This window comes from Danio aesculapii, chromosome 12 (assembly GCF_903798145.1).
Source record: "Danio aesculapii chromosome 12, fDanAes4.1, whole genome shotgun sequence".
Lineage (NCBI taxonomy): Eukaryota > Metazoa > Chordata > Actinopteri > Cypriniformes > Danionidae > Danio > Danio aesculapii.
The window spans coordinates 29,819,119-29,836,463 of NC_079446.1; the positions used below are offsets into that span (position 1 = coordinate 29,819,119).

At 33.9% G+C, this 17,345-nt stretch overlaps 1 protein-coding gene and 1 long non-coding RNA gene across 2 annotated transcripts in view; one reads left to right on the forward strand and one right to left on the reverse strand.

Annotated features, from left to right (window-relative positions):
- Positions 1-7,519, forward strand: part of LOC130238221 (urotensin-2 receptor) — a 67,786-nt gene extending 60,267 nt beyond the window's left edge. The window contains exon 3 of the mRNA XM_056469152.1: positions 5,492-7,519. The gene's annotated coding sequence lies outside the window, so the exon portion shown is untranslated. The remainder of the gene's footprint in view (positions 1-5,491) is intronic.
- Positions 1-17,345, reverse strand: part of LOC130238222 (uncharacterized) — a 146,869-nt gene that overhangs the window by 36,189 nt on the left and 93,335 nt on the right. The window lies entirely within an intron of this gene.

Consider the following 17,345-nt stretch of genomic DNA (forward strand, 5'->3'; position numbering starts at 1 on the left):
ATGGATTTGTTCTTCAGTGTTTGGACTTTCAGCAGAGAAATTTAAACCGCACTAAACTGAACTTCAACTCTGAAAACTGGACTGACACAGTTTCAGTTCACTAGAACTTCTATGTTAAGCTGCTTTGACACAATCTACATTGTAGTAGTGACGCTACTAGCTTAACTACATTTCTCGGTAGCGTGGCGGTAATGTCACTACTTTATAAATCAAATAGCTTTTTAGTAGCAAAGCTATTTTATTAGTGAAGTAGCGCAGTAGTGTCCACACAAGCTACATTTACTGATCGCTGATCAATAAGTGACAGCACCGACATTCACAGAGCTGTGAGGCCAGTGTCTAGCCGATGAAAGTAAATTAATATGATGGCGAGAATGACGATTTCTTCTTCTACCTGTTTTATGGTGGTTGACGACAAACTTTTTGGTGCGTTACTGCCACCTCTTGCTTCGGTCAGTGGCGTTGCCAACCAATTATATATATACAAAAATACACACACACACACGCACGCACATGCACACGCACACGCACACACACACACACACACACACACACACACACACACACACACACACACACACACATATATATATATATACATACATATACATTTACATATATACATGAATACACACACACACACATACATATATATACACATTATATATATATATATATATATATATATATATATATATATATATATATATATATATATATATATATATATATATACATATACAATTTATTACTGAAAAGTTGTAAATACATATATAATATATATGCTCATTATATATATAATGCTCATTCCTGAATATTTCCCTTTACTATAAATTACTATAGTATTTTAAATGTGTAAGGCCTGGTTTTATCAGATTTTTTGTTTTTGCATTTATATACTATAATTTTTTTTCGCTTTGGTACAGCATATTATTTTCAGTAAATAACTGAACTGAACAATTATGCCTTATACTGTATGTTTCATTGACAGTTTTATAGATCTTTAAGACATGACTGACTTGGATTTAAATTGCTTCGATTTAAAAATTTAAATTGCAAAAAATAGCTTAGATGTATTTTTTTATTGCAATAAAAAATTTGCTTAGATGTAGCTTGCCTACTTTTGCCAAGTAGCTTTTAGCTTAGCTTGCTACATTTCCCAGAGGGTAGCTTTTAGTGCAGCTACATTTTACGTAGAGTAGCTAATAGCTTAGCTCACTAAATTTTTCAAGTAGCTTGCCCAACACTGCCTTCGTCACTTGAGTGAATGATTCAGTAACTCACTACAACTATTTGTATCGCTTAATAAATTTGTCTTTTTGAACGAATGGAGTAAATGATTCAATACCCACTTAATGTGTTCATGTATTTTGTTTCTGAATAAGTCTGTTTTGAACTGATTATTTGAGTGAATGACCAGTGGGGCTATGTCAGTTTAGAGCAATTCAGTGTTTTATGCCTGAGTGAATCAGTGATGAATTATTTGCATGAGATTCAAATACTCTTTCTAAAACCATTATTACATTTGTTGAAAATGTTTTGCCCATAATCAAATCCTGATTTTAAGAGCGGGTTGTAACTTTATATTTTGTCCTATGATCGAATGTGAGGCAGCGATAGAGCAAAACAGCCAGCGGCAACACAGGAGATTGCAACTTTCATTCATAATTTATAGCAGGACTACCTCAGGAGTTGACTGGAACAACTGGAAACCCCATGAAAATAGTATTTAAATAATATATGTTCACAGAGTGTAGGTTCTTGTCGATAGTTGAGTGATCAAATGAATCCTATGGACTTGCTTTAATGTCGGTGCAACCTGCAGAAAAATCTGTTTGCAATTTCTGTTTGAAATATGTAACAGTAAACACAAGATATTTATTATTTACTGCAATTATAACTATTATGTACTACAGGCAAAAATAAATAACTAAATAAATAAAAACATTGCTGTTCCACAGTGCTAAATGCAAAATTCCAGTTTAGTTTCATGTCAAAAAGACAAAAATATAATGAAGTTTAAATGTTTGTTATTACAAAACACAAATGAACATCAAGACTAAACACAGTCAAGCATATTAGCACGCAGTGCTTACACAAATGCACAGAGGCAACCGGTTCTCAGTTCACTGGGTCAACAACTCTTTGAAGCAGCCAAAAAATTGTTCTATTATTACTTTGTTATTTAAAGTGTTAGCCTACATCTCACCTTCAGATAGCTTCAAGGGTTGTGGCAGATTTTGACTCATGTCATGACGAGACAAAATATACACCAGCTGCTCTATGTGTGTCAGCACCTTCCTGGGCAATGGAACAAGCCTGCAATCATGACACTATTCTCAGATTTATATGCAAAGACTGAATATGGTTTATTGCTGTTTGTGGGAAGACAATGCAGATACCAAAGAACTGAAATCCTCTTTTGGTAACACTGTAGGTTTCATTTGTTAACATTAGTTGGTTAAATTAGTTAAGGTAATAATTTTAGTGGTTTCCTTTAGACATTATATTCTATAAAGTACACTTTATTAAAGTTATTGAAATTTTGATTTAGTTTGAAACATTACAGGAAGCTCATTACCTGTTTTTTTTTTTTTTGCCAAAATGTACATGAAGCAAAGTTCAACATCCCAAAATCCATTTAAAACTGTAAATTAATGGAAAACACCAATGAATCACCTTACACAACTGTGACTCAATAGACACTATTTACAGAGTGATGCACTGTATCCCCCAAATACAAAAATGGCATGAATAATAAACATAGCTGCAATATCAAATGAAAAGAGACAAAACATCTCAATGATGAAATAAGGTTACAGCCATACCTGTAAGGAATTCCTGCCTTTAAAGAGTATTTTTAGATAACAAAATTTAACATTTAATTGGTAATAGATTAAAACAGTTTTACTAATTAAAATACATTTTAACATTTTGTATTAAAGACAAGATACAACATACAATTCAATTACAAACAAAATGTCCTAACGAAGATTAAAAATGCCCTTGACAAACAAATCAGGGGAATTAAAAACATAAACATGTATGGCTTAATTTTAAATAAAGTGAAGCTTTTAAACAAATTTCGAGAGGAGCATGTGACATGATTGATCACGACTGCTCTCTCATTCATAATCAGCAATAATCCAATCAGATTGAGCCTACAATCAATAGACCGATTTCACCCTACTGCTGTCATTTTGGAAGATTCCCCCATCCACCCCATCTCCTCCTTTTCCTCCTTTACCAGGGGAAGCTCTTGAGTCCTACTTGATCTTGGACCCTCTTATAGACCTGGCGGGAGCCCGGGGGCTCAATTATCTTTGAGCTCAGGGTTCTCTCCCAGGACAGTATGCCAAACATAATAATAATACAATAATACAAAACGTTACTGTCAGACTTGCATCTTACATTTTTATTGCATAACAGAACAAAAATTCACTTAATGATTAAAAATTCACTTTATAAAACTCTCAGAGATGCAATGTCAGACACAATGCACTCAGTGGAGCTAGTGACATCACTGTGATGGGTAGTGTTAGGTGTAGGGTTAGGTGAACCCATCCAAAAGCACTGCATGCAGCTCAGATTGCATGTGCACTGAGTCTGCAGCCAGACCCCTCTCAAATTAACGGTTAGAAATTAATGGTAAAAATTCATGATTCAACACCTGACTGGGGTTTAAAATGATGTTCCTTTCCAGCCTTGTAAGGTTCTTGTAAAATGAACGGTCAGAACTGGATAAGTTGCCAGTTCATTCAACGGATTAATAAAAGGACTAAGCCGAAAAGAAAATGAATGAATGATATATATATATATATATATATATATATATATATATATATATATATATATATATATATATATATATATATATATATATATATATATATATATATATATAATGACTTGGGACTCTTTGATAGGAGGACCGTGATTAGATAATGTGGGCCAGCTGGGTCAATCATGTGCACATGCTTATTTAGCACTTAGCGCTTATTTAGAAATTAGTTTAATATTAAACTTCACATAATTTCTCAAGAGGCTTTCCTACTATCTTTGAACAGATTTTAATTTGGTTCATCAACTTTTTTTGTAGATTCACAGACAGACTCATATAGCATACAGAATTACAATACTGCAGAACACTCATGTACAGACTCAAGTACAGACATAAAAAAAAAATGTTTTTCAATGCTCCAGAAGATTTAAGATGACGCAAAAAATGGATTTGTTCTTTTATCTTGTTACACACTATCAATATGATCTTTCCATAAAACCTTGTTGTCTACTTATATTTGTCTAACTGTCTGATGTTTACATTATGTATAACTACAGGGTTTGTAGATACATCAGACATTGTGGATCTGAACACAATTTCCTCTGTTTTTTCAAGGTTAATCACAAGCATTTTTGTCACACCACTCACAAGATTATTCACACCTTGCTGGTGCAATCCCGTAACTTCTACCTTGCTCCTAATTATACCTAATTATAAATCACCAGTGTCTTGAGGTAGTTCATTACGATGCGATTTACCTTCTATGTGCGATTTGATTGGACAGGAATCACAGGACTGATTTTTCTAATCCCCATAGACAAGAAAAAATTAAGTAGTGACTGCAGGTTAAAGAAAAGTAGTGAAGTACTGATACAGCACAAAAAATTTACTCAAGTGAAAGTAAAAGTACACATTTTTAAATTTATCTAGTAAATTACAATTTCTAAGAAAAACTACTCAATTACAGCAATTTGAGTATTTGTAATTTGTTACTTTACACCACTGGCATCAAGCAATATCTAACTGTGACCTCTTGAAATGCTTTTAAAGAATATATAGCTCATTTTTAGATCCTAATAGTTCACATGAAATCTTTATGTAAAAATTACTAGATTTATTGAAATATACAGTAGTTTTCATATAAATTTTGAGAAAAAACTTCGTTGAGCAACAACAATCATAATTTAAATGTCTCTGAAGAACAGAAAAAAAGAATTGATTAAAAACAGTCAATGTTGTCCATTTGAAATGCAGATGTTACAAAGAAAAGATGAAATGCCATCATTTTCTAGCAGTTTCCGATAGGGGAATGCTACACTGCCAGGTCTCTAAAACAATGAAAAGAGTAAAGTAAATAAAATCATCCCTTAACTCGCTGCATTAAAGGCCCAGAATCTTATAAACCACAATTTTTAGGAATCACACCCTACGGGTACTGCATTCTAGTAATCGAGCACCACCGTAATAGGTAAAACAGGAAAATGAAAGCTAGATAAAGCGGGAGGTTTGGCCCCTGTGCACTGCTTAATCAATTCCACATCGAGAGGAGAGCTTGTTCAGTCACACACTGTTCTCTCTCCCTTCTGTTCAAAGCCTAAGCATATGGGAGAGCGGTCTGGGATAGCACGAACTGACAGACTAAGAGCATGCTTATCTGCCAGATCAGCTCCACACACTGTAGTTTAACTGCTTGTTTTGCTGCTGTTACAGGGAAAGAAGACCGTCTGGGGCAGGACAAGAGCAAAGCGAGCCAAGACGTCTGGTATCTCCCTCAAACAGAGGAGGGAGAGCAAAGGAGGAGCAGAGCGGGCAGGAGAAAAAAAGCAAGTCATGGCACACAGAGGACTCCTATGTTAAGAGGCCAATTGAAGGGGATGGAGTTGCTCGCCTCACCTGTTGTTTCATTTCGATCCTCAATGACTTTTGAAAAACCAATTCCCGGTTGATCTGTTTTCTGTGCTATAATCACCCTGAAACCGGGCTGATTTATTTGACTTATTTATTTTCTGATCATCCTTCAGACTCTGTCATCAAAGATGAAATTTCAGAGCATTACCACAAGAAAAATGTGACAACTTTCATCTCTCCCAAGTGACTTACTATGATGAGAGTCATTTCCTTCAAATAACTGCAATCAGAACCTATCCGAACATGACTCCTGCGAAAGATCACATCAAAAAAGAGGCGTATTTCCTAGAACAAAATGGCTTTCTTTCATATTTATGAAAGATTCTTGCTCTGTTTGATCTTATGGGCCGTGTTTGACAGGAAGATATTCTGTTTGATTTGTTTTTGATGCTCTGATGATCTTCATGGTAGGGTTTTAAGTGGCGAGGCAGTCATGAAAAGCCCTCTGAAACACTGTGGGAAGGACTTCTGAGTACACTTTTAGTTTTCAGAGAGTTGTATTCCAATCCCCGGGCCTGTCAAATAGATTCTCTCTGACCAGCAAGGATTCTGTCTCCTCCATCCTATTTTTGACAAGACCGGAGGATTTACGTTGACCTCTGACTGACCTGAGAGCTGTTTCTCCAACCTACAATGCAGAGGATGCTTGGCTTTGACTTTTAATGACTTTGACATTTATACTTTCCATACTGATAAGTCAGTGCCTGTCCAGATGGAATGTCTGTATACATATAGGACACAGAATAAACGCAAAGCGCACAGTGTGAGCACTGCAGAAGGAAACTCATCATCTTGGCAACTTTAACTTCCTGACTCCAAAGGAATAGATTATTTATCTTAATGCACAATGGCAAAATGGCGCTTATTGTTGTTGGACTCCGTCTTTGTTTTACACAAAAAATAAACAGGAAAGTACTGCCCAAATGTTGCTTTGGTATGCAGAATCTGAGAAATCTGAGAATTTTGTACAGAGAGCTCAAATATACTTGGTAACACATTACAATAAAGTACAACTCCTTGACAATACAGTAGTTAACACATAGAATTAGGTATATATTTTTAGGTATTTTTTTCCTCTTCCTTTCTTTTTCCAATTTACCCTTTATTTTTTTCCAATAGGAATTTCTATGGGTAAAAAGATATTTTGAAGAACGTTGGTAACCTGACAGCTGACAGTAGTGTAGCCACTGACTTCAATAACTTTTCTATCACCTACAATGGAAGTCACTAAGTGTTACCATCAACTGTTTGGTAATCAACATTTTTTTAGATAAATTCTATGCATTCAGCTGATGGAACTACTCTTTTAACATTATAGTTAACTATTGTGAACTAACATTGAACAATATATTAACAGCATTTATTCATCTTCATTTTAAGATACAACATGTTAAGTTGTATCTTCAAAAAAATATTGGAACTATCTGAACTAACATGAATATTCTTAACATAATTTAGAACATAATATTTGTAATAAATGCTGTAAACTAAGAAACTGCTCAGTGTTAGTTTATTTTAGTTAAAGCATGAACTAATGTTAACAAATGAGATCTCGATGTAAAATAGCATACATGGATGAATAGCAGCTATGCATACTTGTGCATTCACTAATGTTTACAAATTGTCAGATTGTAAAGTGTTACCAGGTACTTAATGTTTGTGTTGTATTTATATTAAATTTAGATGGGCAGATTACTTGTTGTAAATATTACAGATATGTTATTTAATTTTTGCCTTCATCTTTGTTTACACAACAGCTAAGGGCAATCAAAGATCAGGTGAAGAACACAAAGGTGTATTATACAAAATAATAAAGAGTATATAAAGAAAGCCTTTTTTGCACCTATTGCAACACAACAACAACAACAAAAAATGGCCACTTTATTAGGTACACATATCCAACTGCTCAATAATGAATACCCAGTGAGCGGCAGTTCTATAGGCGCAAATGTCTTGTTTGAAGAGAATGACCAGATTGGTTCCAGCTGATAGAAAGGCAACAGCTCAAATAACCACTTGTTACAATCGAGGCATGCAGAAGAGCATCTCTGAACACACAACATGTCCAACTTTGAAGCGGATGGGCTACAGCAGCAGAAGAACCCACCGGGTGCCACTCCTGTCAGCTATGAACAGGAAACTGAGGCTACAATTCTCACAGGCTCACCAAAATTTAACAATAGAAGATTGTGAAAACGTTACTGGATCTGATGAATCTCGATTTATGCTGTCACATTCGGATAGGGTCAGAATTTGGTGTCAAAAACATGAAAGCATGGAACCATTCTGCCTTGTACGGTTCAGACTGGTGGTGTAGGAGACAAACTTATTGGTGTAGGAGATATTTTCTTGGCACACTTTAGGCCTATTGGTCCCAATTGAGTATTGTTGCTTGACCATTTCCATCCCTTTATGACCAGTTTACCCATCTTCTGATGGCTACTTTCAGCAGGATAACGTACCATGTCATAAAGCGCATTTCTTGAACTTGACAATGAGTTCACTGTACTCAAATGGCCTCCACAGTCACCAGATTTCAATCTAATAGAGCACCTTTGGGATGTGGTGGAACAGAAGTTTCGCATCATGGATGTGTAGCCGACAAATCTGCAGAAACTGTGTGATGCTGTCATGTCAATATGGACCAAAATCTCTGAGGAATATTTCCAGTACCTTGTTGAATCAATGCCACGAAGGATTAAGGCACTTCTAAAGGCAAAAGTTGGTCCAACTAGGTACTAGTAAGGTGTACCTAATAAAGTGGCTGGTGAGTGTATACAGTATATGATAACATTTGTGTGGAAATTAGTGGAAGAAGCCTTCAACTTAGCAAAAGAATAGTTTCAAGGCTAAATTGTGTACCTTAAAAGAGAATGACTTATTTCCAAATGACTAAAACAGCTAATTTTTCCGACTGCTGTGTAGCAAGTTAATTTATTTCTTTTATAACATTAATAATGGATGTGCTTTTGCAATATTTGCACAAATACAAACAACCAGAGGCAATTTAAATGAAGTGCAGGAATGCAAAACAATGCTATTTTTTTTTTGAAGCTGTTTGATTAAGGCTTACACAGATATTTCCACATTTTCTCTTTGTGTCTTTGTTTTAATTGTGCTGTGGTGATGACATTTTCATATTTGTTATTTTTCAGTCTATGTGCAATTGCAACAATTCTCACTGTATTTAAAAGACCCAATGATGCTTGCTGAGCAATGTACCTTACATGCACTTAATAAACATGTTCAGTAAACAGTGGCACTATTTCAAACTTTACCTAATTTTATTCATAATTCTTACCCATATATTTTTTAAATGCTGTTTAATGAAGGCAATAATTCTGGACAGGTAGTTTGCTGTCATTCTTTTTACATACAAACGATTCCCATGACTTAAAATGGCAAACCAGAATTAGAAGCTTTTGTTTTGTAAATATTATTTCTGCAGTGCATTGCCATTTAGATTTCACAGGAGACTTAATGAGCCAGGTGTTTCAGCAGATGTTGTCATGAGAGGTTTAGAGGTTTGTTTGGTTTAAAAGTGTGGACAGCTCAATGGAAATACTGCTGTGTTATGCAATGGTGTGATTTACAGTAACATTAGCAAACCTTTTATTAGCTATTGTGTCAATCTGTGAGTATACAAGTTTCACAACAAAGTCTCATTTTGCACAAATGTTTTAAATTAAAATCATGTATGGCTAAACACAATGCAGAACAAAAACAGCCCAATTAATGGTTTAATAACGCTATTTTATATTATCACATTGCCAAAGATTTGAGCATTCAAACAGTGTATATGGCGAACATTAAGGCCAATACATTTACAACTATGCAGTAAATTTGATATATTTGATATATAAGATGTGCACTTTTTTCAGAGAAACTGCATTATAGTTCCATATTTAGTTAATATAACCCCCCCCCCCCCCCATCCATGTTTCCAAGTATTCTATTCCCCATTTTTCCCCCATTGATTTTTAATTTAATAATCACCCAACACAGACATATATGTGCAATTAATTATTCAATTTCTTTAGACACAAACACCCTGAGGTATGTGAAATAAACCCTTTGGAACCTGTGTGGAAGCTTTACATTTCAAGTTCGAAGCTATCTTTTTCCAATTAAGATAAGGTTAAGTCACGTGTAAAATGCACATAATGGTTTAAAGCACCAGTCCAGGGCAGCCAACGGAAGAGCTGCAGTAGGTGCAGAGTGGACAAATAACACAGAATATTAAGATTAAAGAGAGCGGCAAGAAGCCTGCAAACATTTTTTTTTTCTTTACTTTTTTATGTAAGCACTAATTTTGCATCTATATACACTGAATATCCCTTAACCCAATACGCATGCAGTAATTGACATTATTGTTTTGCTTGAGATCCATTTTTCTTTCTGTTATATAAAAAGGAAAGCAGTGTTCTGTTTTCCAGAAATATGTATTATCAATCACCCTGTCCAAAAATATCCAGATATGCATTAAAGCATATATTGCATTGTTTGATTATGACCGGCTACATATACAGAGGTAATATTGGCTAGAGCCGAATATACTTAGGGTATAAAAGTACAGTTCTTGTGCATTCAGCCCAAATGTTCAACTAAATGTGAATCAAAATGTCAGAAAAATCTGCTGTTTCCAGCTCAAATTAGCAAAAACAAGGAAAGCAGCTGAGACAGGAAGTTGCCAGCCAGGCAAAAGCTTTTGTTTAACTGGTCTACCAGCTAAATACATAGTTCTGCATGACCAGGTGAAAAAAAAAAGCAATGCAACTGTATTACTATTAAAGCTTAGCATTATAAAATGTTCAAATATTTATCTCATGGTAAACACGTTTTAAAATATTGTTAGCATTTTTTAACATACTGTACAAATTAATGCTTGTAATATGCTAAAACATTTAAGCAACAAGCATTGTTTTATGCCACCATATGCTACCATTGGTATAAACATGGTAGCATTGTGCTAATTCATGCTAACAACTAAGCTCACAATGTTTATACAGTAAATATATGCTACAGTAAATTGGAAATTCAGAATTTAGAGTTCAGTACTTTTTCCAATTATGTAAAAAATATATATTAGAAACTAGTCTGAAAACTAGAATGATAAAAAAAAGATTGTTTACAACTCCAAATCTAAAAAAGTTAGGACAGTATAGAAAACTCAAATAAAAAAAGAAAGAAGTGATTTCCAAATTTACTTTGACTTGTATTTTATTGCAGACAATATGAACGCAAAATTGAACACGTTTTGTCTGGTTAACTTCATTTCATTTGCAAATATACTGTCATTCAGACCTGAAACACATTCCCCAAAAAAAAGTTGGGATAGGGGCAATGTAGGCTAGTAATGCTAGTAATGTAGGTAAATTGGTTAAATTGGTTAAATAATGATGTGATTTGAAACAGGTAATGTCATCAGGTGATTGTAATTATGATTTGGTAAAAAAGCAGAATCCAAAAAAGTCTAGTCCTTTAAGAGCAAAGATGAGTCAAGGATTGCCAGTTTGCCAACAAATACATTAGAAAATTATTAAAATGTTTAAAAACGATGTTCCTCAAAGAAAGATAGCAAGACATTTAGGATATTTCACCTTCAACAGTGCATAACATTATTAAAAGATTCAATTATTCTGGGGTAATTTCAATGCGTTAAGGAGAAGTGCGTAAGCCTAAGCTGAACTACCGTGATCTTCAACCCCTCAAGTGGCACTGCATCAAGAATCATCATTCATCTATAAGTGATATCACCACATGGGCTCAGGACTACTTTGGCAAACCTTTGTCAAGCACCATAATACATAATTACATCCACAAATGCCAGTGAAAATTGTACTGTGCCAAAAGGAAGCCCTATGTTAACAGTGTCCAGAAGCATCGTTGACTTCTTTGGGCTCAGAGGCATCTGAGATGGACCATCTCACAGTGAATCATGTACTGTGGTTAGATGAATCAGTATTTCAGCCATTTTTGGGGACAAATGGATGTTGTGTGCTCCGGACAAAAGAAGAAAAGGATTATCCAGACTACTACCAGCAGCAAGTCCAAAAGCCAGGGTATGTCATGGTATGGGATTGTGTCAGTGCCCTTGGCAAAGGTAACTTCGGTGAGAACACCATTAATGCAAAATGCACATAGAGATGTTGATGCTCAATATGCTGCCTTCTTTTCCAGGGACACCCACAATGCAAAACCACATTCTGCACACATTACAAAGTCCTGTCTGCGAAGAAAGAGGATACTGGTACTTGACTGCTGATTCAAAAATGTAAAAAAAAAAAAAAAAAAAAAAAAAATATATATATATATATATATATATATATATATAATTAATAATGATGATAATGATAACAACAACAAATAATCAGTTACAAGCTCATGCAAAAAAGAAAAAAAAGTGTATTCCTAGGTCTTCTATAAAACGTGTTGTACCATGTGCACATTTCTAATCCGTCTCTTGTCAGTTCACTTAGCAGTGACTAGACATTTAGCCCTCTCCTAGGACGTTCAGTAAATGAACTCATTATTATAAGTTATTATTTAACTTCAATAAGAATAAAAATGAGGGAATGAATCTGTCTGGCTAGCACACTGTAACACAGCATGTCGCCTAACTCAGATTTATTAGACTGGTGTTTAATTTAAAAGTGGCAGATCTCAGGATTCTGAATGAAACAGAACTAAGGTAGCTCAGTAATGTTTTATTTCACAATCCAAAGTGCTTTTTAACAAATAAAATGATAACATGTTCTGAACACCATAATTGATTAAAATGTTAAGACATACAACAAGGAGCGAATTAAAAGTCAAATCGTAAATTCTCAGTTTCTCTGGATTAACAATTTATAGTTATGTGTCTGAAAACAATTCAATTTTGGTTCTGAAAACTAAGATGACATTTCTTACAACACTAATAATTTAATTTCAGAAGGTTTAAGAAAGCATTTGTTATTTTGACCAATTGTTATTTCTGTAAAGAACATAAAGCTCTAAATGACGTCATATTTAATTTCAATTCTGAATAAATGTTATCAGACCTTGGTAGAATAAAACATTGATACACATAGTAAATCCAGTACATGATCAATTTAAGGTGAAAGTGTCTTTCTGAAATATATTTTCTAGGGGTATCTGGTGGGGTTCTGATCATAGCTGTTCTAAGTTCAAATTATTAAAAAAAAGCTGAAGATATATGCTATATATATATGGTTTTTAATAATAAAAAGACCTTCGACCACCCCTACAGGTGGGAAATTTTAAATGTCACTGATAGCATTTGAGACTATAATACACATAGTTGGCTATAAGCAGGGAGGCTCAGCTCCTTATCAGGTTAAAAAAAAGTATAAAAGAAAAAAAAACTAACATATATAAAGAAAATTTCTTTTAATACAAGACAACACAATGTTTCTATCTCTGACAGTTAAAATGAGTACTTTCACTAAGTGGTTCTGTCACTGTGTTTAATCCTTTCTGTGCAAGACTGTATGGTATAGTTAATGCCACATGCACTGGAATATGTTTTATATTGGTAATTCATTTTGAAATAAAAATAGCAAAATGTTCATTAAGAGTTAAATTTTTCACTGGAGGAAGCAGCTGTGCTGAAGAGGTGAGCACCGATGAAACAGTAGATGGGAAACCTGCTTGCTCCTCCATGACATTAGGGCACAAGTGAAACAAGTGCATCTATGGCAAAGAACTGCAAATAAGCAGATTTTATAACAATTTATCAATAAACACTCCTCGTTCTCTTGTTCTGCACAGTTGTGGTTTGCTGATCAAAAAAAAAAAAAGACGAGAGGAGCCGAATTCTGCCACCATTTTCAAATAAAACTTCAAGGAGACTGAGGCGATAATTTAGTGTACAGTTTATGAGCTAATCGCAAAACTTTTAGGGGGGCTGAGTAGAAATATAGGGGGGATACAGCCCCACTAAAGTAGGTCTAGTGACGCCCATGGCTATAAGTAATTCATGTTCTTTGCATGACCCAGTAGTAACATTATAGACATAAGATCATTTGATTATCTTGGCAAAAAAACATAACACAACACAACAAAACATTTATATTAAGCTTGATGAAAATAGGTCTATGGGCCTTCACAAAAATCCTAGCATGTGATCAATACAGTACTTAATACAGCAGTCATTTTATAATGCAAGGAATTCAAAGCAAGTCAGGGATCCAGAATTCCATCTACACAGGAATGTTTCACATGAAAACTGTGTCTGTTTCAATATTTTGTTACCCAATGCAATCATTTAACCAAAAAGTTGTGAGGTATGGCCTGCATGTCCATTTTTTTACTTAATATATATTTAATGGCTGCCTCAAAAGTCAAATCTGTCCATTAAACGTAATCTTTTTTTTTTTTTTAAGTTGCAGTTGGCATTTAGCTAACATATAATTTGCCGTTCTCATTCCAATAACTTACGTAATTACTTTTATTTTGTGGAATTGTGAATCTGAATGGTATCTAATAATGAGGAATACTTTATCTCTAAATTCTAAATGAATAAATCATTTTATCCAAGTTTTGTTGCCAGGCTTCTTTAATAACCTTAGCCAGCAAGAGCCATCTACTCTGTTAAGGAGTATACTTAAATTTCATCCAGCTTAAACATGTCTAAAACTCTAATAAAAGCAATTACTCATGCCAATTTCAGACAAGCTGCAAAAACAACATTGTGTTTATCTCACAACTTTGAATTTGGCTGTAGGCTTCTGCCCTCCAAAATAATTAGGAATAAAATGGCAAGGAGACAAAAACTATTTTTAACTAGTTTAAGTATGAAGCAGCATAAAAAAGTCTTCCCCTGAGGGAAAAAGCCCCAGTTCTCAAATTACAGTGCAAAAAATATCTATCTACAGAGATCTAAGTATTATGGTGCATATAGAATAGTATTATTGATGCAAATTCACTATGACATAACAACTGTTTACTTTACTGACTCTTAACGGTGGTATGCTTCAACACACAATTCAGAAAAAAACAATAAAGAACATATATTTTTACATTACCTTCCTTTACTCTTTAGAATCTACACTTACTGTATACAGCTAGGAGGAAAAAAAAGATATATCACTTAAAATTTCTAAGTTTTCTGGATTTACTGGATTTAGGCATGCGTTTGAATGAATTGTTAATGTTTGTTTTATTCTATACATTCTGTTTTATCCTATTTTATATACAGTTGAAGTCAGAATTATTAAACCCCTTCAATTATTAGCCTCCCTGTTTATTATTTTCTCCAATTTCTGTTTAACGGAGAGAAGATTTTTAACACATTTCTAAACATAATAGTTTTAATAACTCATCTCTAATAACTGATTTATTTTATCTTTGCCATGATGACAGTAAATAATGTTTGACTAGATATTTTTCAAGACACTTCTATACAGCTAAAAGTGATATTTAAAGGCTTAACTAGTTTAATTAGGTTGCCTAGGCAGATTGGGGTAAATAGGCAAGTCATTGTATAATGATGGTTTGTTCTATAGACATGCAAAAAATATATATACCTTAAAGGGGCTAATAATTTTGACCTTAAAATATAAAAAATAAAATAAAATAAAATAAAAACTGCTTTTATCATATCCAGACTTTCTTATATATTAAGACTTTCTCCAGAAGAAAAAATATCAGACATACTGTGGAAATTTCCTTGCTCTGTTAAACATCATTTGTGAAATATTTTTAAAATGAAAAAAAAAATCAAAGGGAGTTTAATAATTCTGATTTCAACTGTATTTTATTTTATAATACTAATTTATTAGTATTATTATAATAATTTGACAATTTTTGAGGACAAATATTGTATTTTAGAAATTATTTTTTTAATTATTTTGCTATTAATTTAAGAAGTTACAGTATTATTGGAAACCCAAAGAAACATTGTCTCCTATATTTTTTCAATATTTGTACATTATTACTTTTTAATACAATTTTCATTATTATTGGTATATGATTTTTTTATTATCAAGCTAAGCGGCAGTGGGTAGCGCTGTCGCCTCACAGCAAGAGGGTCGCTGGTTTGAGCCTCGGCTGGGTCAGTTGGCATTTCTGTGAGGAGTTTGCATGTTCTCTTTGTGTTCGCAAGGATTTCCTCCGGGTGCTCCGGTTTCCCCCACAAGTCCAAAGACATGCGCTATAGGTGAATTGGGTAAGCTAAATTGTCCCTAGTGTATGTGTGTAAATGAGATTGTATGGGTGTTTCCCAGTGATGGGTTGCAGCTGGAAGGGCATTCTCTGCGTAAAACATATGCTGGATAAGTTAGCAGTTCATTCCGCTGTGGCGACCCCTGATTAATAAAGGGACTAAGCCAAAAAGAAAATGAATGAATGAATTATCAAGTTATTTTTAGATCCTAATTATTAATATTGTTTTTTTATACTGCACTTGAGACACTTCTTAATGAATATTAGGACATCTGAAATATAATTTAGTGTTTAATTTGTATAGAAAAAAGAATGCTGTGTGAGCACAGTGTTAAAATAAATCAGTGAACCAAACAATATTTTGAAGAGTTGAATGACAATAATGTTTGTTTTTAAGAACTATTACCTATATATTTTATTTTGAAAGTTTTATTTCTCACTTAAAAGTTAAATGGGTTATTTATTGTTTTTCACATATAGATTGTGTCTGTATTATCCCCAGAAGTGCATGTGTGGGGGAGGATTACAAAGTGTCAGCTTCCATCACCATCAAGGATACATAATTAAATTGTAAGAGACTGATTGGATGAATGATGCGCTCGTGTGCTGGCAGAATCACTGAAATGAAGTGTGACCGGATGACCTCAGCTAGTTCATGAATACTGAACACCTCAACCACATCTTCAAAGAGTCCCACACCTTTGCAATGACTTTGGCATGCAGCTAAATTAAAATAAATAAATAAATAAGTCCAGCTGATTAGCCCTCTCTAGGTCACACTGTTAGGTTCATTTGAAGAAAAAAAGCAACTGCAATGAATTGATACTGAACATACAAATGAAACTGCTTTATATTTGCATGAATAAAAGATGCATTTAAGAGCTGACATTTGTTGAAGTCAACTGTTCATAAAAGTTCACAAAAGAGAAAGTAGAAAACAAATATGTAAATGCATTTAGCATGCAAAACTATTATTCTACAGGGTCCATGTCCTTCAGCGGAGAGCTGACTTTGAATGAATAAATGAATGAAATCAATTCTGCTCCTTGCATTACTTGTCTCAATTGGTGCCAGACAAATGTCACTTTAAATCACTTAGTCATGCACTTTAGCAGAGGATGATTTACCTTTTTGCAACCTTTAACAAATAAAAAAACTAATGCAAGCAATTAAAAATAAATTGATACAGTAGTACAGTTTGCTAAACATTAGCACAAGGACATGACATAGAGTAGTATTTAGTGTTCACTTATTTAAAAATGCATTTCTTTAAACTACAGAGATCCAAAGGGCTTTTTCCATGGTGAAATAATAAATCTATGCAATGTTGTTATCTAAAAATGAGAAGAAAGGTTATACAGTAAAATACGTAAGCAGTATTACTTAGTAATCGCTCATTATTTTTGTCATACGCAATTCAAATGACGCATGGGAATAAAATCACAGCCTGAATGGAAAAGAGCCTGTGGAATGGCACAAAGGCAAGTTC